Source organism: Podarcis tiliguerta (assembly GCF_965153285.1).
Source record: "Podarcis tiliguerta genome assembly, chromosome: 12".
Classification (NCBI taxonomy): Eukaryota; Metazoa; Chordata; class Lepidosauria; order Squamata; family Lacertidae; genus Podarcis; species Podarcis tiliguerta.
In genome coordinates, this window is record NC_139545.1 from 43,591,669 (window position 1) to 43,615,391 (window position 23,723).

The window sequence follows — 23,723 nt, forward strand, 5'->3', positions numbered from 1 at the left end:
ATTTTGCCAATAACCTTAAACTAAATATTCTGTGTGAATTTATTTTAACAAGAGGCTGGTCTGGGGGCCTTGCCACGCAACTCCCCGATCTCTGCCCACCTCCCGTCACCTCTTTGAGATTCACCTCTCCGTGACATTTCCACAGGGCACATGACAATCACTGAGTTATGGCCCCTCCCTGATATTATTTAGGTGGAGAGCCAAGAAGGAATGGAGGGATGAGTGAATTGAGATTGGTAGTGGAGGAGAAAGAAAGACAGTAGAGATCCTAAGTGGGAAAGGAGGCTGGGGCAGCCCCAGCCCAGAATACCTACAGCCTTCGGGTTGGTCTTGGGGCTATTCTCATAAAGCGATCAGTTATCCAGTTATCCCCATCCTTACCACCCACATTTCTGCTCGACATTCTGTTTCTTCTAATGGCGTGTTGTCACTTTACATTTCCTATCCGTGTGCCTATATTTTACATTGCAGGTTTAGTCTAAAAATATGTTTAATTGCAGCATGCCTGTTGCTGGGGGGAAAAACATAACCAACCAATTCAGGGAGTTAATTTTAATGATGATTGCTATCTTAATGGCTGAATATTTTTAGCTAAATTTGAAATGCAAAAGAGGTTTGTTGGTTTGGTGGGACATAGATGAGGGTGGTGGGAAGAATATTTTTTTAAAAAAATCTAGTAGGCGCAGATAACACATTCTATTAATTCATATTAAGGGAAAGTATTTATAGAAGGGGCCAGCCATTGGCAGTACATATTGTGCATAAATCAAGCATGATGAAGGATGGAAATCTTTCAATTTTTTGAAATTTAAGAGCCCATCCAGGCAGCTTTTTTGACACATCTGGCCAAGACAGGCGAGTGTTTCGCTCTACATTCTCACGTCCATTTTACAGGAATATTAAGCATCTGTCAGTTTTCAAAGAGAGAGGGGGGATGACACTCCTCAAACTCATACAGAGCTGTGTGTAATGTGTACACGGCACGGCTCACATCTGCTAAGAGAGGAGAACGGAATTTTCCAGAGAGCGGCATGTTATGAATCACCATGGCTGGCAACTTGTTCCAATAAATAATCTCTCTTTGTGTGAAGGGTACTGTGGCAGTTGCAAAATGCTGGTTCCAGTGGTCTTTGACCCTGCTATCTGTTCCCTGAACTCCATTTTGAGGCGGTTTATTTTCACAGTTGAAATGTTAGATGAAACCATAATATTTACTATTCCACATTTGTTCAATGTCAGTGTAATATATTGCTAAGCAACACCCAGCCATGAAAGAGGAGTGTCGCTTTTCATTCAGCATATTGGCTAAGATGGACAGGCCCTGAATGAGGACCTGGCTCAATAATCCCTTCTTGAGCAACATATCCATGCCTGAATCAAAACTGTTCATGAAGACATTTGTGTGCAACTTAAAAAAAAAAGTTTTTAAAAGAAGTGAATGTGTTGCTTAGGAAGGGAAGTGGATTTGCAAGGTCTGGCATTGACTGAAGCTTTGTGTTTATTTGCCCAGATGGCAAGCAGCCACAGGTATGCCCTGTGGAAGTTTCTTCAAGTGGAAAGTTAAAGCACAGGTACCATGAAGAGCAGGTAAACAGATAGTTTTACTTCTGGGGCAACCCTACATTCATCCAATCCCAAATCAGCAATGGTGAAATGTTGGGAACAGGGGTGCCAACTGGAATAAAATATTGGGAGGGGAGCAGGTAAGCCCCGCCTCACATAATCGATCACATGACACAGTGCACACACACACCATGTGAATGACAATGCCCATCAACTGGGTATGTGTGTCAAATATTTTATTGGTGGGGCTGAAGACCACTTGGCCCCTATGGAGTTGGCTCCTATGTTTGGGAAAGTCCATTTCATTAGTGGTAGCATGTCTGGTACCAGAATCTGGAGTAGCTCCAGGTGGCCCAGGGTCAAGGATCTGGACAGATGGGTATCTGCAAGGAGCCCCAGGACTCTGAAGGCCCAGGTTTGAAATATGCATATGCCTCTTATGAGCTCCTTGAGGAAACAGAAAAAAGGGGCATAAATGCAGTGCATAACTGTCAAGTGAAAAGGGATTGCTGCGCATATACATTCACTGAAAGGATAGATGATATAGCCGATTCTACAACCCAGATGATTCTTGAAAAATATGAATGATTAAAATGTTTGATTCCATATTATTAAATCATCTGCCTTCATCAGAATTCTTCTAGAGGCACTCTTGGCTGTGTGTCTGGATTTTAGAGTTCCTCTGTCATTTTTCATGGAAAAAATATGAGTACGCTTATTCTCACAGTGCTGGTTCATATATCTTTAGGCAGAGGTGTGATTACCAAGGATGCAAGCATGCCTTTCAGCAATGATGAGCAAAGTAACCTCGACTCAAATTGGATGGAAAATGCTAGCAATAGCTTGGCCATGTTTTCATCCAAATATTGTTCAGAGGACTTCTAGGGGGAAAAAAATCTTTCTTTCTTTCTTTCTTTCTTTCTTTCTTTCTTTCTTTCCAAGGACTATGGGTTTTTTTTGGAGGGGAGGGGTTAAATAAGAAATATGCATATACAGACACACATTCCCTGCAGTACTTTTGCTTTCGCAATAAAGTGATATATAAGAAAGACAATGCAAGGATATAGAAGCTGGCCATAGGGATATCAGTTTCTATGGGAGCTTATTCTTCCATGTGCAAGGTTATGGTTGTAACCTTCACTGTGACCCACAGTGAATTATGAAAATAAATATTCCCAAAACAATTTGCACATTGAGGTGTTAGGACTGCAGCCCTAATCTAACAGTCATTTGTCTTTTCAGCAATGCACTGCATGGGATCAATGAATTTAGAAGGCACTCAGTGGAAGGGGGGGCAGAACCCCCCCCAAAAAATATCCTAAATCAGGAGCAGGGCTGCATCAACATCAACAAATACAGTAATTCATGTTAGTTGTGACTAACTTGACTAACAAGTCACATTCTTTTAACTGGGGGCCATTTTTTAGCTAAATCCCAATAAAGAGCTGATGCAGGGGGCATTTTGCATTGGTTCCCAGCTTGGACATAGTGTATGGTGTGTGTGTGTGTGTGTGTGTGAGCGTCACTTGTGTGGGTTCTCTTTCTATTTGCTTGGTGATGTTTTCACCAGGGCATTTGGGTGTCCCCTGGTTTGTCTTGTATTTCTTTTGCCGATGTGGGTTTGTTAATTTTTACAGAAGTCTGCTAGGCGGTATAAGCCTTGGCTTGCCAGGTTTTTATCTGGAGGTCTTGTGCTGCATGGTAGAATAGTGGGTGGTGAGCCAGAGGGATTAGTGGGGATGGGTTTTGGGACAGTTTGCCTGCTTCCTCCTTCCATGCTTTAGACATGGTCTGCATGAACCTGTTTAGTATTGTGGAGATTTTCCCTTGTTTGTTTGGGTATGCTGTGGTGGGGGTATTTTTGATTATGTCTCTCTCCAGGTGTACCCATTGTTCTGTCTCATCTTCTAGAGTGTATGTGATTATGTGACACACTTGGTTGGCAATGTAGTATAGCAGGGGTCAGCAGCCTTTTTCAGCCATGGGCCAGTCCACCATCCCTCAGATCATGTGGTGGGCAGGACTATATGGGGGGGGGGGGATGAATGAATTCCTATGCCGCACAAATAACCCAGAGATGCATTTTAAATAAAAGGACACATTCTACTCATGTAAAAACACGCTGATTCCCAGACCATCTGTAGGCCAGATTGAGAAGGCGATTGGGCTGCATCCGGCCCACGGGCCTTAGGTTGTCTACCCCTGTAGTATAGTCTATGTTGGGGGTTCCCCACCCTCCTTCTGAGGAGGGGAGGTGTAGGCATTTGGGTTTTAGTCTTTTTTTTGTGTGTGAAAAGATAAACGAGTGTATTTTTCCCCTGCCATTTGCACATTTGGGTTGGAGGAATCCAGATTGGGAGGGTTTGGAATAGGTAGGTTAATTCTGAGAGTGTGATCATTTTGATCGTGGCTATTTTGTCTGAAGAGGCAGAGGAACCAGAGACCAAATTGCAAACATGCGCTGGATTATGGAGAAAGCTAGAGAGTTCCAGAAAGACATCTACTTCTGCTTCATTGACTATGCAAAAGCCTTTGACTGTGTCGACCACAGCAAACTATGGCAAGTTCTTAAAGAAATGGGAGTGCCTGATCACCTCATCTGTCTCCTGAGAAATCTCTATGTGGGACAAGAAGCTACAGTTAGAACTGGATATGGAACAACTGATTGGTTCAAAATTGGGAAAGGAGTACGACAAGGCTGTATATTGTCTCCCTGCTTATTTAACTTATATGCAGAATTCATCATGTGAAAGGCTGGGCTGGATGAATCCCTAGCCGGAATTAAGATTGCTGGAAGAAATATCAACAACCTCAGATATGCAGATGACACAACCTTGATGACAGAAAGTGAGGAGGAATTAAAGAACCTTTTATTGAGGGTGAAAGAGGAGAGCGCAAAATATGGTCTGAAGCTCAACATCAAAAAAACGAAGATCATGGCCACTGGGCCCATCACCTCCTGGCAAATAGAAGGGGAAGAAATGGAGGCAGTGAGAGATTTTACTTTCTTGGGCTCCATGATCACTGCAGATGGTGACAGCAGCCAAGAAATTAAGAGACGCCTGCTTCTTGGGAGGAAAGCAATGACAAACCTAGACAGCATTTTAAAAAGTAGAGACATCACCTTGCCAACAAAGGTCCGTATAGTAAAAGCTATGGTTTTCCCAGTAGTGATGTATGGAAGTGAGAGCTGGACCATAAAGAAGGCTGATCGCCGAAGAATTGATGCTTTTGAATTATGGTGCTGGAGGAGACTCTTGAAAGTCCCATGGACTGCAAGAAGATCAAACGCATCCATTCTTAAGGAAATCAGCCCTGAGTGCTCACTGGAAGGACAGATCGTGAAGCTGAGGCTCCAATATTTTGGCCACCTCATGAGAAGAGAAGACTCACTGGAAAAGACCCTGATGTTGGGAAAGATGGAGGGCACAAGGAGAAGGGGACGACAGAGGACGAGATGGTTAGACAGTGTTCTCGAAGCTACAAACATGAGTCTGAACAAACTGCGGGAGGCAGTGGAAGACAGGGGTGCCTGGCGTGCTCTGGTCCATGGGGTCACGAAGAGTCGGACACGACTGAACGACTAAACAACAACATTTTGTCTGAGAGGGTGAAGTTGGTGTTGTTCCGTTTCCTAAAGTCTTTGTGGATTTGTCACCACAAGGGGTTGTAATTGTGGAGGTTTCTGGTTATTTGTACCCCTAGGTATCTGAACTTGGTGCGGCAGAGTTTTATTTTGGTGATGTTGGCGAAATCTTTTTGGATATGAGGGGGCAGTGTTGAAACACGTGGTCTCAGATTTTGCAGTTTCCTTGTAGGCTCAATGCCATTGCAAATGTGTTGAGTTCTTTGGATAGTGTGGTTGCTGTGCCAATGGGGTCTGGTGTCGAGGTGGCTTCTAACCCCTTAAAACATCATGATTCACCATGAAGCATGGGCAAGAAGCAAATATGGGGTATAAAACATTTAATGCTGTTATGGAGGAAAATCACATAAACAGGTAAAGCTATTACATAAGAAGAAAGTAAGTGGTTAAGGTAAATGGTAAAGAGACAATTGCAATTATAAGAGGAATAAGAGGCCAAATAAGGAGCTGCTTAGATAGAATGGAGTTACTGCAATATCAGCCACTTGTGACCTTGAGGTTATAAAAAGGAGGAATCAATTAAATGAGAAAAGTCATTGATTAGAGACTTGACATATTTTCTCCATGAAATGAAAAGAAAGAGAAAATGTGGGCTGCAAACTATTCAGAATCCCAAAGGGTACTAAGAATCTCAAAGTAAAAATTAAAAATATGAGAAGCAAAATTGTGCCAGAAAATGAACTTTTGTAGCTTGTTCCCTTTCTGTTCCACTTCATGTTCCACCCTGATGATGTTTGTAGGGTAGGTGTTGGTGCCTCTTTGTATTAAAGATAATTAAATGTAAAATTGGTGATAGTGAACCTTGTGTCTAGGAGACAAGGTCATGCAAGAACTCTTTACCTCTCCCTGCACCTTCCCAAAAGGTTTGTTGGTTGGGAGCAGTCCAGATTGCAATCAGAGTTGCAGTCTGATCTATAAGCAAATTTGAGAGCATTGGTTTAGGTTGCTCTACCCCAAAAAGCAGAACAAGGAAATTCTTCCCCCATCCATACTCATTCTCACCAGTATGTTCCCAGTGCTGCTTAATGACACTGGATACATTTAGATGGAACGCAAATACAGGCTGAGTCCATAGCTTTTTGCATCCTCTGCATCATTTTTTAAATATTCTGCAGAAGAATATATTTGATTTTACACGCAACGGAAAATGTAACAGTGTTTTTTCCACCTTGCTGTAGGGTGATATAGCTGTATGGGTTTTTGTTTTTTAAAAAAGCTTTAGGATCAGCAAAAGATTCTGATATTTTCATCTGTTTTAAAAAAAACCTCTATAAACTAGTGCCATGGGTGTGGGGAAGTATCCATAAATTGAGGAGCGCTACAAACGTAATGGCAAAACAATCAATAAGATGTAAGAGGGCAGTAAAAGCCCCAACATGACTTGGTGAATTAGAGACTAGAAATATATAGTAAACACCTTCAAGCAATGTAATAAAGTGAATCATTCGACAGAATAATGTAGTTATAAATGAAGCCAAAATAATAGAGCAGACCGTAGGCACGGTGGGGGGGGGGGGAGGGGATTTGACAGTAAAGAAAAGAATAATATCTAAGAATCATAGATGAACAGAACCCTCTCTTTTATTTAGACCAGGCTGGAATGTTGTAATCATGGGAAAGTATATCTATCCCTGGATAGAAATCCATCCAGGCTAGGAATCCTGAAAGGCATTGGCCGGAATCCAAGCCAATCAAGACTCCATTTTCCCAATCCCTCCCACAATCCCTTGCACTTTATGACAGTGAGCCAGATGCTAAGTTCTCAGAATGGCACATCCCGTTTTACCAACTGAGGTGAAACAGGGATGTTTTTCTCCTGCCTGCTGCTGCACAGCCACCTTGCTGCCACCCTGCCTCTGGCACAGCACCTCTCTTATCTTTCTTGTGTGGCAGTGATGGTGATGCAGTGACAGCACTGCTTGTGAAGTCGCTGGAAGCAGAAGTGGTTTCCAGTGACATCTCACTGAAGTCTCACCATATCTAATGTGCTCCATGATATCTCATGGGAGTTTGGTAAGATCTCACTGGAAACCGCTGCCCGTGCCACTTCTCTACTGCCTGCAGAGATGGCAGCATGGATGTCAAAGGTGAGGAGGGTGCTGCCTCTTGTGTGGGAATGTTCAGAGTGGCAGGAGAGGATATATTGTTTATTAATAGCCTTCCTAACTTGCGCTAGCAAGTTCCTTTACTTAGCAGAGTTTACATTTCCCCTTCTCACGTACAGCAGAAATCTGGTCGCAGGCTCGTTAGAGCCTCTTCCTATTATGCAATTCTATCTCCCTCAGATTGAATGATATGTTCCTGGGAAGATCCCCTTTTAAATCCCTCCTAATAGAATGAAGACACCACAGTCTTATTCATAAGCAATAAAAAGAAAGTTTACTCATGATCAGGCAGAGCACAGTGTGATCCCTGAAGGCAGGCTTTAGGCATAAAGTTACAAGCATATACAAACAGGTTTACCCCATATGTGGGTTGACCTAGTGACTGCAGTTAGCAGTCTGGGAAGTTCACAGGATGAAAGGAAGATGAAAAAGAGAGAGAATGGCAGCATGCCTTGGCTTTTTACCAGGTCTGGAAAGGTCACGCCCATCCACTAGTCACATGCAAGGAAGGATACTCCAGGCCAGGAGGAACAGTTTTGACTGGCTGGACCAAACATTCCCTTGCATGCCCACTCTAGGAAAACAAGGAATGTTGTATTTGACTGCTCCCAGTGGATGTTGGTCAAGAAGCTACAGTTAGAACTGGATATGGAACAACTGATTGGTTCAAAATTGGGAAAGGAGTACGACAAGGCTGTATTTTGTCTCCTTGTTTATCTAACTTATATGCAGAATTCATCATGCGAAAGGCTGGGCTGAATGAATCACAATCCAGAATTAAGATTGCTGGAAGAAATATCAACAACCTCAGATATGCAGATGACACAACCTTGATGGCAGAAAGTGAGGAGGAATTAAAAAACCTTTTATTGAGGGTGGAAGAGGAGAGCGCAAAAAATGGTCTGAAGCTCAACATCAAAAAAATGGAGATCATGGCCACTGGTCCCATCACCTCCTGGCAAATAGAAGGGGAAGACATGGAGGCAGTGAGAGATTTTACTTTCTTGGGCTCCATGATCACTGCAGATGGTGACAGCAGCCACGAAATTAAGAGACGGCTGCTTCTTGGGAGGAAAGCAATGACAAACCTAGACAGCATCTTAAAAAGTAGAGACATCACCTTGCCAACAAAGGTCCGTATAGTAAAAGCTATGGTTTTCCCAGTAGTGATGTATGGAAGTGAGAGCTGGACCATAAAGAAGGCTGAATTATGGTGCTGGAGGAGACTCTTGAGAGTCCCATGGACTACAAGAAGATCAAACCTCTCCATTCTGAAGGAAATCACCCTGAGTGCTCACTGGAAGGACAGATCGTGAAGCCGAGGCTCCAATACTTTGGCCACCTCATGAGAAGAGAAGACTCCCTGGAAAAGACCCTGATGTTGGGAAAGATGGAGGGCACAAGGAAAAGGGGACGATAGAGGACGAGATGGTTGCATAGTGTCTTCGAAGCTACAAACATGAGTCTGACCAAACTGTGGGAGGCAGTGGAAGACAGGAGTGCCTGGCGTGCTCTGGTCCATGGGGTCACGAAGAGTCACTAAACGACTAAACTACAGTGGATTACACCCCACATCTTTAGCTTCCACTACTTGTGGCAGGTGCCTTACTCTACCTCCTCAGTAAGCAGGGCCTGGTAGGGTCTCTGAGAAATGTAGCTTTCTCTTTTTACCAGCACTCCTTACAGGAGGGACTAAGAACCTGTGGCCTTTCCGATATTATTGGATCACATCTTCCATTATCCCTGACTCTTGGCAATGCTGGCTGAGGCTGATGACCATATAAACCCAACAACGAGTGGAGGGCTACAACTTCCTCCTACCTGCCTTGCAGTTATCAGATTTGACAGAGCAAGGGGAGGACCTGGAGACAAATGAAGGAGTGGGTGGGAATTGGAGGCAAATGGGTGGGTGAGTGTGCAAGAGTGGGAGGAGGAGAATTCTTCTCTTGTTCAGGTTGGAATCCAAGCCACAGAAGAATTCAGGTATTTGAGATAAACTTTACGAGGCACAGCAAAAAACGACAGACCCATGAAAAGGATATAGAAGGGAAAAGATGAAGCTAAGCAGAAACATGGACAGTGGAGAGCTGTAAAGATAAGGCCTGCCTGGGGAGAGATCGCTATTCCTCTCCAGCTTGAAGCTCATCTGAGAAGGATCAAAGTAGAAAGACACTGTGATCAGATCATGGATGCTTTCTCTAAGTCGAGTTCTGCCCACTTCAGTTCCATTCATCAGCCACAAAAGAGCGCACGTGGGCGACTTTCTTTCCTTGAGGTTTTGACTGTGCACTCACAGAGCAGAGTTGATTATCAGGACTTCCAAGAACTACGGTCTCTTACAGTAGGATTTCACCTTTCCCTGCCACCCTGGCCGCCTTTTGTTGCCACTGCATTAAGAGAGCCTGCCAAAATTGTTACACGGTTTTAAGCACCGGCATATCGGGTGTGACATCATCCTGCAAATTGTTCTAAAAATGAACTACAAGCGAGAATCCTGTCAGCCTTTTAATTCTTGTATAAATGGTGTGGAATTATCTGCTGCAGGGATCGGAGGCTGTCATCAATCACACAGCAGATTAAAATCTGAACTGAAGGCTAAGGAAGAGAGCGCAGAATACAGTCATTCCCACAGCTCCCAAATAACAGCAGAACTGTCTAATGCTGTGCAGCCTGCTGGACTTAATCCTGCCTCTAGGACACTGAACAGTGTATGTTATACTGCTGCATGCCCTTTATTAAGTTTGAGTGATCAAATGACACATCCCAACTCATCTGAAGTAGGGTAGAGTCCAGGAATAGTTTACTACCTGGTATGCAGTTTTATGAAAGCCAGAACAACAATGGAATGAAAGAAGGTCATTCCTTAGTGATATTCAAATGAACAAACAGTAAATAAGAGGGGCACATATAGTTATTTAAAAGAAATTCAGCACTCATGCCCCGCTCCTAAGTTTGTTAATAAAGGTAAAGGTAAAGGTACCCCTGCCCGTACGGGCCAGTCTTGACAGACTCTAGGGTTGTGCGCCCATCTCACTCAAAGAGGCCAAGGGCCAGCGCTGTCCGGAGACACTTCCGGGTCACATGGCCAGCGTGACATCGCTGCTCTGGCGAGCCAGAGCCGCACACGGAAACGCCGTTTACCTTCCCGCTAGTAAGCGGTTCCTATTTATCTACTTGCACCCAGGGGTGCTTTCGAACTGCTAGGTTGGCAGGCGCTGGGACCGAACAGCGGGAGCGCACCCCGCTGCGGGGATTCGAACCGCCGACCTTTTGATCGGCAAGCCCTAGGCACTGAGGCTTTAACCCACAGTGCCACCCGCACCCCAAAGTTTGTTAATAGCATTCCCTTAAGATTAGTGAAACAGAAGATTAGGTGGAAAGATTCATGTTTGCCAGAATAATGAAGAGAGTCCTCTTTGGGAAGACTTTCCCGCCAAATATAGCAAAACTGCTTGTAAACCATTCTATTTTATAGCGTTCCCTGATTAGCTAGGATCACCCATGTGATTCATGCTGTCATGATTCCAAGGGGCTTCACGTGTGCTTTGTCATAACATAGCTAAACTTGTTGGCTAGGTAAAGGGACCCCTGACCATTAGGTCCAGTCACAGATGACTCTGGGGTTGCGTCGCTCATCTCGCTTTACTGGCTGAGGGAGCCGGCGTACAGCTTCCGGGTCATGTGGCCAGCATGACTAAGCCGCTTCTGGAGAACAGAGCAGTGCACGGAAATGCCGTTTACCTTCCCACTGGAGAGGTACCTATTTATCTGCTTGCACTTTGATGTGCTTTCGAACTGCTAGGTTGGCAGAAGCAGGGACCGAGCAACGGGAGCTCACCCCATTGTGGGGATTCAAACTGCCGACCTTCTGATCAGCAAGCCCTAGACTCTGTGGTTTAACCCAATAAATGTCACTACAGCCAGTACATGACCGTTTTAAATGCCACAATTGAAACCAGAAAATATTTGGTTCAGCACAACTCAAAATTCCAGCTTCATCAACCTTCATAATTCTTTCCCCGAAGAGAATATTCTGAATACTTCGTTTGGGAACATGGGAAGCATTCTTTGCCACCATGTCAGCGAAGATAGAGCAGGTTTTGTATGAAGAACCAGGTTTGGAAAAGCAGTCATGGCCTCCATCTTCCTGCAGCAATAGCTTCAGTGATGGGTGTTATTTGTCCTTCCACCCAGACACTTTGATGATTGACAGCTCTCTAAGATGGGCTGCACCCAGTGTACAACATGGTAGCTGCAATCTTTGTTCTGCTCGCACATGTAACATGTGACAGCTATACTCTCTGACAGTATCCTTGACTCTTAGGCCATCTGTTCTATATGGCACTAGTTGTTATCAGAACAGTTGGCCTGTACTTCCTTTTCTCCTTTTAAGTCTCTCTATTTTTTGGCAAATGATACATACCTAGGGGATAGCATTCTAGAAAACAATGATCCATTTCCTACTCTCGAGACTAGAGTTTTCTTGCAGCCAAGATGATTATTGAAAAGGGCTTGCTTAATTTCCTGCCTCTAAGCCATCTGCATAAGAAAAAAATAAAATAAAACACACTTAATTTGACACCAATATGACTGGCACGCTTTTTCTAAAAATAAGTATCGAAATCACGTGTGTGCAGAGGCAGTAGCGATTGAAGCTGTTGGTAAAGTGTAATTGGAACAGATGCTTCATTCTGACACAGTGTAGGGAGTTTTCCATAGATTCATGCTTCCTCTTCCTTTGAGGAGCTCAATGGCTCATATAGTGCAGGTTATCTCATGTAATCCTTAAACCAAGAATACTAGGTAAGGTCAGGTTAGACAGAGAGATGGTGGCTAACAGTGCAATTCTCTGCAGGTCTACTTAGAAGTAAGTGCCACTGAGTTCAGTGGGTGTTACTCCCAAGTAAGTGTGTAAAATGTTGTACCCTAATCCAGAGTCATACAAAGAGCTTCACGCTTGGGCAGAGAGTTGAATATGCATGGTGGTATTTCTGTTTAAGACTGTGTCTAGGTGGTTTGTTGTTGATGGTGTTTGTTGCTGTTGCAGAAGACCTGCCTGCTAAGTGCTGAGTTGCTCTTTGAACACTAGAAAAGTAACGCCCTTTGGAAATGCTTTGTGATGGCACACCTAAAGTCCAATTTCGGGTGCATGTTGGCTATGGGTTGGAGTTAGGGATGAATGAATCCCCAAATATCTACCCTAAGCCAAATATCTGCCCCAGAAAGAAAGAAAGAAAGAAAGAAAGAAAGAAAGAAAGAAAGAAAGAAAGAAAGAAACTGGGATCCATTCTATGCAGTTTATGAGGGGATTATGTAGGATTTTTAAAAAATATTTTAAACCCACCCACTTTTTCTTTTAAAAAGGAAGTACTTATGAGGCAGTCTCTAGGCTGCCTCATTTTTTCAATGACCTTGTATGCAAAAAATAATAGCTGCCCCATAAATGCATGGGGTTAGCCATCTTTTCCCCAAAACCATTTCCCAGAAAATGAATGCCTGTTATAAGACATTTTTTCACCATACAGTTGGCCGTGGAGGTGATCTAAGCAGCTTAAAACAAGCACATTATATTAATAACTCATGCTTTACAGCTATTTTGTTTTAAATTTGTACTATCAAAAAAAGCTTAATAAAGAACTATTTAGAGGTTGTTTTTTAAAATAAAATAAATGTTAAAGCAAGGATGAGGCAACCTCATCAGTCCACCACAGACCTGTTCAGCATGTTGATAATGTGGTTTGTCTAAAAAAAACATTATGTGGTTTGTCTACTGACCTTTTTCACCACACACACCTGCCCAGCAATCCATAGGGCACCATACTAAAATGGCACTATAGGTCAGTCCTCCAGTGTATAAGCTGATTTCATCCTACCAGTCTCGGCTAGAGTTGATTGGCTGAAAGCCGTAGTTGACATGGAATAGGCTTGCTTGCCATTGTAGTATTCATTCTGAAATACCCATCTATCAATATTCAGTTTGGTCACAGTCCAGGTGTGTCCCTTTCTGATGTATTTATGGCATGGAAAGCTCATCCAGGAAATGGTCTGCAGCAATGTAAGGTCATGCCAGAGTCCTTTTGGCAGAGGCAAGGCACTCCAGCTGCTGCAATGACATTCCTAACGCAATGAGGTTTCTTTCAGTGAGAAACAAATCCAAAGACTGAAGCATATTTCTGTCTCACTTGTACATGTGTCATTAACTTTGCAATCGTTGATTAAATTGCACTGTGTTTAGTGACACTATCTTGGCAAATTCTGGTGGTTCAGAAAGCCCACCGTTTTGTGCCGATTCAACATTTGCAAACCCCAAAGCCACATCACCAGTATTTGTCTTATTGTTGGTACAAAGCTGACTTTAAAAAGTAAAAAGCTGTACCTTTCGTTCAATTGTTTGTGAAAGTAATCACACACATTTTTATTTCTTCTGCCTCCCCACTCCTAGCTGCAAACAGAGATATTGCTGTGATTATCTAGATTGTAATACATTGATGGGTTGCCTGGTGGCGCACTTCCCAGTGCTGATTGGCTGGACTGCTCTAATGTCACAGAGAGAAGTGCAATTAACTTTAGTACTGATTGGCTGAGGCTGAGCTCTTTGGATCTGTTATGAATTTGTCCAGCAGCTGAGATCAGCATCAGAGGTCCTCTTATGAGAACCCTCACCTGAAGAAGTTAAGTGAGTGGCAGACCACCAAAGATAAGGCCTTTTTTGTGGTTGTGCCCCAATTTTGGAACTCTATTCTAAGCAAGATCCATCTGACATATTTGTTATTATCCTGTAGGCAGCAAGTTAATTTAATTTACTGGAGTCTCTAGGTTGCTTCCCTATGCTAGTCTGCATAGCTTTATACAGGTTGCTGAATGAGTTAATGGCTCCTTTTAGCCTAACTGTGTGTGTTTTTAACTGGGTTTCCTTTTAAAGATGGTTTATGACATCTTATTGAGTTGCATTTGGCGGGCAGGTCTCTCAAATTAACCAAGAACATCAACAAAGAGAAGCCAGCCCAGGCCGAAAAACCGAATCCAGGGGCCTAGGAGAAGAGGAGGCAAAGACATGCCAGACCCAGAAGCTTGTCAAGGAAATAAAAGAAGCTAGGATTGGATTAAGGAAGCAATGGGGAATCTGTGGTTCTCTGGATGTTGTTGGGCTCCAACTCCCATCAGCCCCAACCAGCATGACCAATGGTCAGTGTTGCTGGGCTCCAACAACATCTGGAGGGCCACATGCTCTCCAGCCCTGGAAGAAGTAGCAGTACAGAAGAACAAGAGGAAGAGGAGAAGCCAGAGTCATCAACGGGGATGCAGGAAAATTGGGAAGGAGAACGGTCAGAGAAGCTGGGAGCTACAGAGATAAAGAGGGCTTTGAAGCTGACATAACGGTTTGAAAGAACCAGTTTTGGCTGCGGGCTTCCAGCACTGCTACTAGAAAATTGGACCATACCCTGGAGGCTACAAACATTTGGATTTTGGAAGAACTCAAGAGGAGCAAGCCAGGGGGGACAGCATCTGGGAATGGAACTGTGTGAATGGAACTCGGCAACCCTCCCACCCAAAAAGGAATCCCACCAAAAGTATGTGCTGTGTATGGGAGGAGATGGAAAAAAGAGGAGGAGGAGAAAAAGAAAGATGTTTGGGAGATCTCTAAGGAAACCCTGATACATGATAGTTGCCAAAGTACGGGCCTCCGTACAACTTGTGACTAGAATTAGTATGCGCCTCTGATTCAGAATGACTAAGCCAAGGTCTGTGAATGATCTTCATGTTGCAGGCATATATTTTTTTTTAAGGAATGTTTTTATTATTATTATCATTCTTAAGGAAAAGTAAGAAGAAGAAAGCTCTAGGGGGAAAGAAAACATAATTGCTTCTTTTGTGTCATTCCAAAATCTACTATAGCTTATTTCAGGCATGTGGCTTGTTCCAAGCCACAGAAACGGTCAATTGGTGTGTTCCGGGCAATGGCTTATTGTACTGTTCCTCCTCTCACTCCCAGTTTTTGAACTCTGTGGAACACAGCTAATTTTAAAAGGATGTTTTCCAACTGGAGAGTCAAATGCCGGCTGATGTTTTAAGGCGGATACATTAGCCTGGTGCCCTCCAGATGTTTTCGACTGCAATAGCCTGGGGCTCATGGGAGTTATAGTCCACAACATCTGGAGGGCCCCCAGTTGTTGTAAGGCATCTCATTTTCATTGGTAATAATAGTATTTTTGTGCTTTTACTGCTAACAGTCAAGCATCTTTTTATTTTTCATTGTTAAAAACTGCCTGCTTAATAATTAATACTACATCATCTCAGTGTTATTTAACATTTGACACTGAAAAAATTGCATACTATGTATTATCTGTCCCTTCTTAAAATAAAACAGTTTTTTAAAAATTTAAAGTAATGTTACACACACTCCAATATCTAGCAGCAAGAAACTCCAAAAGTTCCAACGCTTACCCAGGTTTCAGTTTCCTTGGAATGAAGGTGATTGTTGCTAGACTTGTTCTGCCTTCTAGGATGCCATGGTATCTGGCCATCAGAGGAGGGAAAGGCCCACCTCTGGTTTGTTTCTACGGCAACAGGGCAACCTCTTTGAACATGTACTTGGCAGCACTTAGCTGGTCAGGCCAAGCCATTATCTTATACAGGTTCTTCTGGTTTCTTCTAACCTCACAGATCACACGTTTGGGTCACATGTTTGGGGCAGGACCTACTAGTATCATCCACACTGATCTCCCCCTCCACACACAAAAAAACTTATAACAATAAAATCATGCCAAGGACCTTTTTTAAAAAGCCACAATTGTATGCACGTATGCTTAAAACTCCCCAAGGTAAACAGGACTTTTTCCAAGTAGCACATGCCTACAACCTAAGTATATACAGTGTTATAGAAACTTTATCATGTCCATATTTGTAAGAGGTAAGGTGTGATTAGTTTCCTGATTATGCAGATCAAGAGTTGATGCTAAGTGAAAGGGATTCACCCAGGGCCCTTTCACTAAAGTGGGATTTGAACCACCTAGTCAATGTGTAGTGCAGCTGCTCACCTGTACAATCGACCAATGAGAGAAAATAAAATAGTGCCCAAATTATCTGTATCCATCAGCACCTGGTTTCCTAGGGCAACTGCCAGGGCCCCTGCAACCTGGTTGGGTTCACAACGGAGGCATGTCTTTTTTTTTTTTTTTTAAATAATATTTTATTGAGTTTTACAACAGAAACTTGAAACAACATTAAACAAACAACCTCAGAAAAACAACATAAAGAAAAAGAAAAGGAAAAAATAGAAAAGATAAGTATTACAACACACAAACACAAAACAGCAAAATACAACATAGAAAATAAAACATATTAAAAACAATTTTTGTCTCCTTGTATTCTTTACATTAACTTATTTCTCCGACTTCCCCAGGCCTTCCTTCTCTGTATTCCAAATCATATATTCTGTCTGCAAATTCTTGTCCTCTATCGTACTTTGATTTTCTAATACTCTTAAAGACTAATAGATAATTGCATTTCCTTAGTCTGACAAAATATTAAATCTTTCTCTGATCACTTTTTCCCAAATACCCATTCATCCTCAATCCGATGTCATCAAATGTTCGTTATCTTATAATGTTTCTGTAAATAATCCTTGAATTTCCTCCAATCTTCCTTCACCGTCTCTTCTCCCTGGTCTCTGATTCTGCCGGTCATTTCTGCCAATTCCATATAGTCAATAACTTTCATCTGCCATTCTTCCAGTGTGGGTAGCTGTTGAGTCTTCCAATACTGTGCGATGAGTATCCTTGCTGCTGCTGTAGCATACATGAAAAATGTCCTATCCTTCTTATGCACCTGTTGGCTAACCATACCCAGGAGAAAGGCCTCTGGTTTCTTCAAGAATGTGTATTTAAAAACTTTTTTCAACTCGTTATAAATCATCTCCCAGAATGCCTTTATCCTTGGGCATGTCCACCAAAGGTGAAAGAATGTACCTTCAACCTCTTGACATTTCCAACACTTATTGTCAGGTAAGTGGTAGATTTTTGCAAGCTTGACTGGTGTCATGTACCACCTGTATATCATTTTCATAATATTCTCTCTTAAGGCATTAGATGCTGTAAATTTCATACCAGTGGTCCATAACTTTTCCCAGTCAGCAAACATTATGTTATGACCCAAATCTTGGGCCCACTTAACCATCACTGATTTCACTTCCTCATCTTGTGTATTCCATTTCAACAGCAAGTTATACATTCTTGACAGAATCTTAGTTTTGGGTTCTAACAATTCTGTTTCCAATTTTGATTTTTCCACCTGGAAACCAATTTTTCTATCCATTTTGAAAGCCTCCATTATTTGGTGATAATGAAGCCAATCTCGAACTTTACTTTTTAATTTATCGTAACTCTGTAATTTCACTCGATCACCATCTTGCTCTAAAATCTCCCAATATTTTGGCCAATTGGCCTCCATATTAAGTTTTTTTAGTGCTTTTGCTTCCATTGGGGACAACCACCTTGGAGTCTTATTTTCAAGCAAGTCTTTATACCTCACACAACGGAGGCATGTCTTTTGGTATTGAATTCTATGGCATTCTTAAAACAGATTTTAGAGGGTTTTTAAAAATATTTTATTATTGCTGGCTCTACTGCTTGGGCTGTTTTGGGGAGAAAGAGCAACATAATAGTAACAACAACAACATGTTGTTCAAACAAGTACCGTATTTTTCGCACCTTTTCCCTCCTAAAAAGTATGGGGAAATGTGTGTGTGTCTTATGGAGTGAATGCAGGGGGGGAGGCAGGCAGGAAACCCCCCCAGAGCTGCACACAAGCTCCATGCAGCTCTTGCGGGCTTTTCCCCAGGAGGGAGAAGGGACTGACGAGGCCAGTCAGTCCCTTCTCCCTCCTCGTAGAAAAGCCCGCAGGAGCCACACGCTCCTTAAAGGGTGCGTGGCTCCTGTGGGCTTTTGCGGGAGGTGGGGGTATTGCCATAGCCACGTGCAACCCCTCCGGCCGGGAGAGGCAGCACGCGGCTCTGGCTTCTTTAGCCACGTGCAGCCTCTCCCAGCTGGAGAGGTTGCACATGGCTGAAGAGGAAACCAAGACAGAGAGCAGGATCCATCCCGCTCACTGTCTTGCCTTCTCCCATAGCTGCGTGCAGCCCCTCCGGCCGGGAGAGGCTGCACGCGGCTATGGCAGAAGGCAAGACAGCAAGCGCATGGATCCCGCTCACTGTCTTGGCTTCTTTGCTCTTTGGGGCTGGGGGGGGGAACCAGGCTTCCCCCGGCAGCTGCAGAAACTCTGGGAGAGGCCTGTCCGCTGCTCTTTGGGGCTGGGGGGGAAATAAGATTTTTTTAATAGATTTCCCCCTCTAAAAACTAGGTGCGCCTTATGGTCCGGTGCGCCTTATGGAGCGAAAAATACGGTACTTACTAACATGAGTCCTAGTGTTTTGAGTCAGGTAGAACAACTTGTGACCCACAAGTTCCCCACTCCTAATCTAGGGCCTTCCTTGACATGTATACCATGAATATCTGTAGGGAGAGGACCTTCACGTGTGTCGTCAATTAAACAAAGGCATCTCGAGGATCTGGATCCCTGAATATTTGGGCTTCCAGATCCCAAGGAAGGCTTCACGTGAACAAGTAACACATGTAAAGAGTCCCTCGCTTCATAGGGCTGGGCTGTATGGGAAACATCCCCTTGCTGCATGCTCCAATACTGAAGTACGTGGAAGCTAATAGCACCACTAATAGTTGAATAAAAGGACAGCTGTTCTAAAATGAGATTATTGCTGCATGGCTTATAATCTTCCACTTCCACTTCACTTACATCATGCCAAGTATTATATAGTCTAGTATCTTAAGTCGTCACAGAGAAATCGTGCGAAATGCACAGAAATTGGGCCAGTTCGAAGCTGGCAAGACAGAAGAGGCTGGAAAATATGTTTATTTGTTTTTTTAAAAGCTGGTTTTCAAGCGGGGCAAACAAGATTATCTGCACTATAAAATCTGCTGGCCAATAGCAGGCCTGTTTGCCCATTCTTGTTCACACTAGTGCAAACATCCGGAAGAACATGACTCTGTGTGTTTTGTCTTTATGTGATATATATATATATATATATATATATATATATATATATATATATGCCATTATTCCAGTTTATAGGATCAGGAGCATGAGAGAGGTAAGGCTCCTAGAATGTAAATATTGAGGCATGTAGACTCATGTGATGTTTTCAACGGCCATCAGTGAAAACTATGAACTCAGACATACAGTTTTTTCCAAGGAGGGAGGGATAAATCTGACAAGGTAAGTTTGTCTCAGTCTATCATTTTTCCAGCCCTATGTTCAGTTTGTCTCATTTCTGCATCAATTTGCATTTTTAATAAAACATTTCTCAGTCACTAGAGCATGGAATTCTTGATCTCAAGGCCATGAGTTTGAAACCCAAACTGGGCAAAAAATATTCCTACAATCCATGATTCTATGATATGCACTTTTCTGTGTAATTTCCTGTAATGTCTACATACAATTTGCAAGCAATTTTTCCCAGTCCATATTTGCATTTTATTTCCCATCAATCTGCCAGTTTTTTTCTGGGTGCTTTCCCCTAATAGATCCTTATTTTGTACACCATTTTGGCAGGAGAAGCACATAGCAAAATTGGCAGAAGTGCAAATTTGGAAGGAAAGATTTTCTGTGTGTGGGTCTTGGTTTGCGAAGTGAGACAGGTGTCACTTCTCATCAAAATATAAACTGAATGAGATTCTTTCCCTTCCCTAATCTCCAATCTCAGAAGAATGAGCTACTCTTTACCCACTACCTATTTATTGAACTTCAAACCCATCCTCTCCACCAGTCTTTTCTATCAGAAGCCATGCTGGTTGGGATGAGTCTAAAGAACAGGTGTGAGGAACCTTTTGACGCTCCAGAAACTGAACTAAAACTCCCACCAGCCCCAGAAACATGGTCAATGGCTAGGTGTGATGGGTGTTGTACTTCAACAACATCACTTGCTCAAGAGCAGAGACAGCCAGGGGGGATCACATTGACTAATCCTGCTCTAGGAGAAGAGGGATGGCCACCGGCAGCCTCTCTGTGTACCTTTCAAGTTTTGACTTGATGTATAAAAGGTACATTTCAGAGAACACGCATGATAGATCTTTATCATTCCCCAGAATGCTTTTGTTATTTTGTACATCCATTCAGTGGGGGAATCTCTTAACGGACTAGCTCATCTTTGTACATAGTTCTCTATCAGAGATAACAGTCTGGATTTTAGAAAGTGCCACATTGCATGTACCCAATCAGACCACTGGTCTGACTACCATTCCCACAGCACTGTGACTTAATGGCCTGCTGTTTCGGTGCAAAAAGGGACCATACATGCAACCTTGAATTCTTTGGAGGAAAGGTGGGTTATAAATGTCATGATGGCCTTAGGTCGCTTCTCAGTGCCCTGGGGAAGCTTGAGGAGTTTGTTCTTTGTGAGTTCTGATACAAACTGATCTGACACACACCTTCCGGACTCATGGTGCAAATGAAAATTTATTTCTCAAATGTCCCAACAGTTCCTGGTTCAAATTGTATAGTATTTAAATAAATATATTTAGAGATTTATTTGTTGTTGCTGCTGAGAAAATGCACATTAAAATATGTATTTAAACAGCATTGAAATGGACTTTTTGTGTGTGCTGTCTAACACAGAAATGGGATGGAATGAATTTATGGGTGAACATATGTAAAAATGGCACAGAACAGAATTAGACTGATTCACCAATCTTTATATATATATAAAAAAATAGAAAGTCATCAGTTTTCCTAAAGTCATAGAGTTGTAGAGTTGGAAGGGACCCCAAGAGTTATCTAGTCCAACCCCCTGCAATGCTCCTGCTAATACGAAGCATATGATTTGGTTTTGATAAAGCGGTGGTGATGATAATGATTATAAAATGATGCTGGGGTTAATTATGATGAAAGAGATGGAGAAGGAGGAGACACCACCTATGGACACAGTGCCTGCCCCAAGGATCTTACAGTCTAAAACAGGGATCAGCAAGCTTTTTCAGCAGGGGGCCGGTCCACTGTCCCTCAGACCTTGGGGACGACGACTATATTTTGAAAAAAAATAATGAACGAATTCCTATGCCCCAGCAATAACCCAGAGAAGCATTTTAAATAAAAGCACACATTCTACTAATGTAAAAACATGCTGATTCCTGGACCATCTGCGGGCCGGATTTAGAAGGCGATTGGGCCAGATCCGGCCCTGGGCCTTAGTTTGCCTACCCATGGTCTAAAACAACAATGGGGGAAGGGAGGTAGGGGTAAGCAGGGAACAAACATGTGATTTAGTCCAATTATATGTACTTTGGGCTAATATGAGCTCCAAAAGTAAACAAAGCCCCTGGGGCAGGCAGGATCACAGACTGTGCTGACAAGCCTTTAGGAGCAGAGTCACAGCAACCCAGTAACCAGTGATCTCGAAAGGATGCACCACTGTGAAAGGAGGGACTGTGTCAAGGGATATAATTTGCAGACTGAATGCCTTGGTAACTGTTTAGGTAATTAATTTAAAGCAAAGGTTGGTTTGGCTACTTCTCTCTCCCCTCCCTCTCTTTTAATGAGAAGGGATACGGAATTGCAAGGCTTCAGTGTGGGCGGTGTGACTATCGTTTTCTGCTCAGTCAGAGAACACACTCGGTGTTGCACACCAAATCTGAATTAGCTCTTTTCAGTTTTGGCCTTGAAACAAGATCTTCAGGAAAGAGAAGATGTTGAAGATGAAGAAGAAACATGTTTACTTTGGGTACCCATGAAAACAGCAGTTGCATCAGGAGAAATGAAAGTGTGCTGCCTTCAGCTCACTTATAGTTCAGTGAATCAGTTTCTCTAGGGATGGATTCCACTGTCTGCTTGCATTAGAGCATTGGGCAGAAAAGATTTTTGCTGACTTTGGGTGGAAAAGAAATGTTGCATGTGGTGGCCTCTATACACCTCACTAAAACAATAAGAAGCTCATTTGTTAATGCACCAGAGACATCAGAAGAGCTCTTCTGGAATAGACCAGACCTAGTTTCCAACAGTGATGAACCAGATGCCACCATGAAGAACCTAAGTAGAGGAACCATACCAAAGTTGTGTCCAACATCTTTATAGCAGATCTATTGAAATGAAGGGGCTCAACTAACTTACGTCTCTTAATTTCAATGGGTCTACTCTGAGTAAAAATCAACAGTTGCCTACAACATTTAAGGCATTGTTTGTTCCTAGACGTTTGTATTAATCAAAGATACACTTCTGAAGATGAAGGCTGGTTCCATCTAGCTTGCAGTGATTCACTGCCATGGACTAACCTGTTGCCCATGTCTGAGACTGTGGGAATGTTCAGGGAGGCAGGAGAGGATATATTGTTTAATAATACCCTTCCTAACGTGCACTAGCAAGTTCTATAACTTAGCAGAGTTTACATTCCCTTTTTAAATGCACAGCGGTTAGCTTGTTGCAAGCTTGCTTAAGCCTCTTAATATTAGATTCCTGGTAAGTTCCCTATATCTCCCCCTTAAAAACAATAGACACGTCACAATCTTCTGTGAAGTATATAAAAGAAGTTTACTCACACATTCAGTTCACAGATGGATCCCTGAAGGCAAACTTAGTTACAAAGTATAGACATGTGGAACTACCACATATGGGGGTTAGTCCCAGTGACTGCAGCTCACACGGCAAAAGCAAGATGGAGAAGAGAAGAGTGTGCTGCCTACCTTGGCCTTTTGTCACCTGGGCAGGTAAGGTCACACCCACCTCTAGTCACATGCACAGGAAGTTTGTCCCAGCCCAGGAGGAAACAGGACATTCCAACTGGCTGGACCAAGCATCCCCTTGCATGTCCACTCTAGGAATGTTATACTTGACTGCTATCTAGGTATCACATCCCACAGAGACATGGCTATTGAGTCTTTGCTTATAAATATCTTACGGTCCACCACTTTCCAAGGCAGTCTTTTTCATTGTCCAATGACAATTTCTGTCATGCCCTCCTGTAGTGGTTTATTTTTTTCTTCCTGAAGCACCCCAGCCCCTAATGAATTCTTCTTCTTTTTCCTATAAGGAAGAGTCTCCCATTCTCTTAATCCCCACAGTTGCCTTTTTCTGCATCCAGCTCAAGCAGCTGCCCTTGAAATCAGGTGCAATTTGGATTCATCACCCTCAGAATGCAGATGAATTATATTGCTCCATTCTTGAACCAATTTGAGACACAATGGGGCCGCATTCCTCTGGCTTCCTCCTCTTAAGAGCCCAAGCAAAGCGGTGACATTTGAATACCTGCTGCTTGCCTTGTTCTCAGTGTTTCAGATTCTGCTATCTCAGTCGGTCTACAGAAGGCTAATTATTTGTATCTCCTGGTAGAATACATGCATACATTAGAG

The 23,723-nt window shown here is 42.9% G+C and overlaps 2 long non-coding RNA genes across 2 annotated transcripts in view; one reads left to right on the top strand and one right to left on the bottom strand.

Moving 5' to 3' along the window:
• The window catches only part of LOC310661171, a 400,681-nt gene extending 396,022 nt beyond the window's left edge, over positions 1-4,659 (bottom strand). The window contains exon 1 of the long non-coding RNA XR_014503807.1: positions 4,493-4,659. This is a non-coding gene — a long non-coding RNA (uncharacterized lncRNA). The remainder of the gene's footprint in view (positions 1-4,492) is intronic.
• Positions 1-23,723, top strand: part of LOC310661177 — an 860,679-nt gene that overhangs the window by 704,478 nt on the left and 132,478 nt on the right. The gene's annotated exons all lie outside the window — the stretch shown is intronic.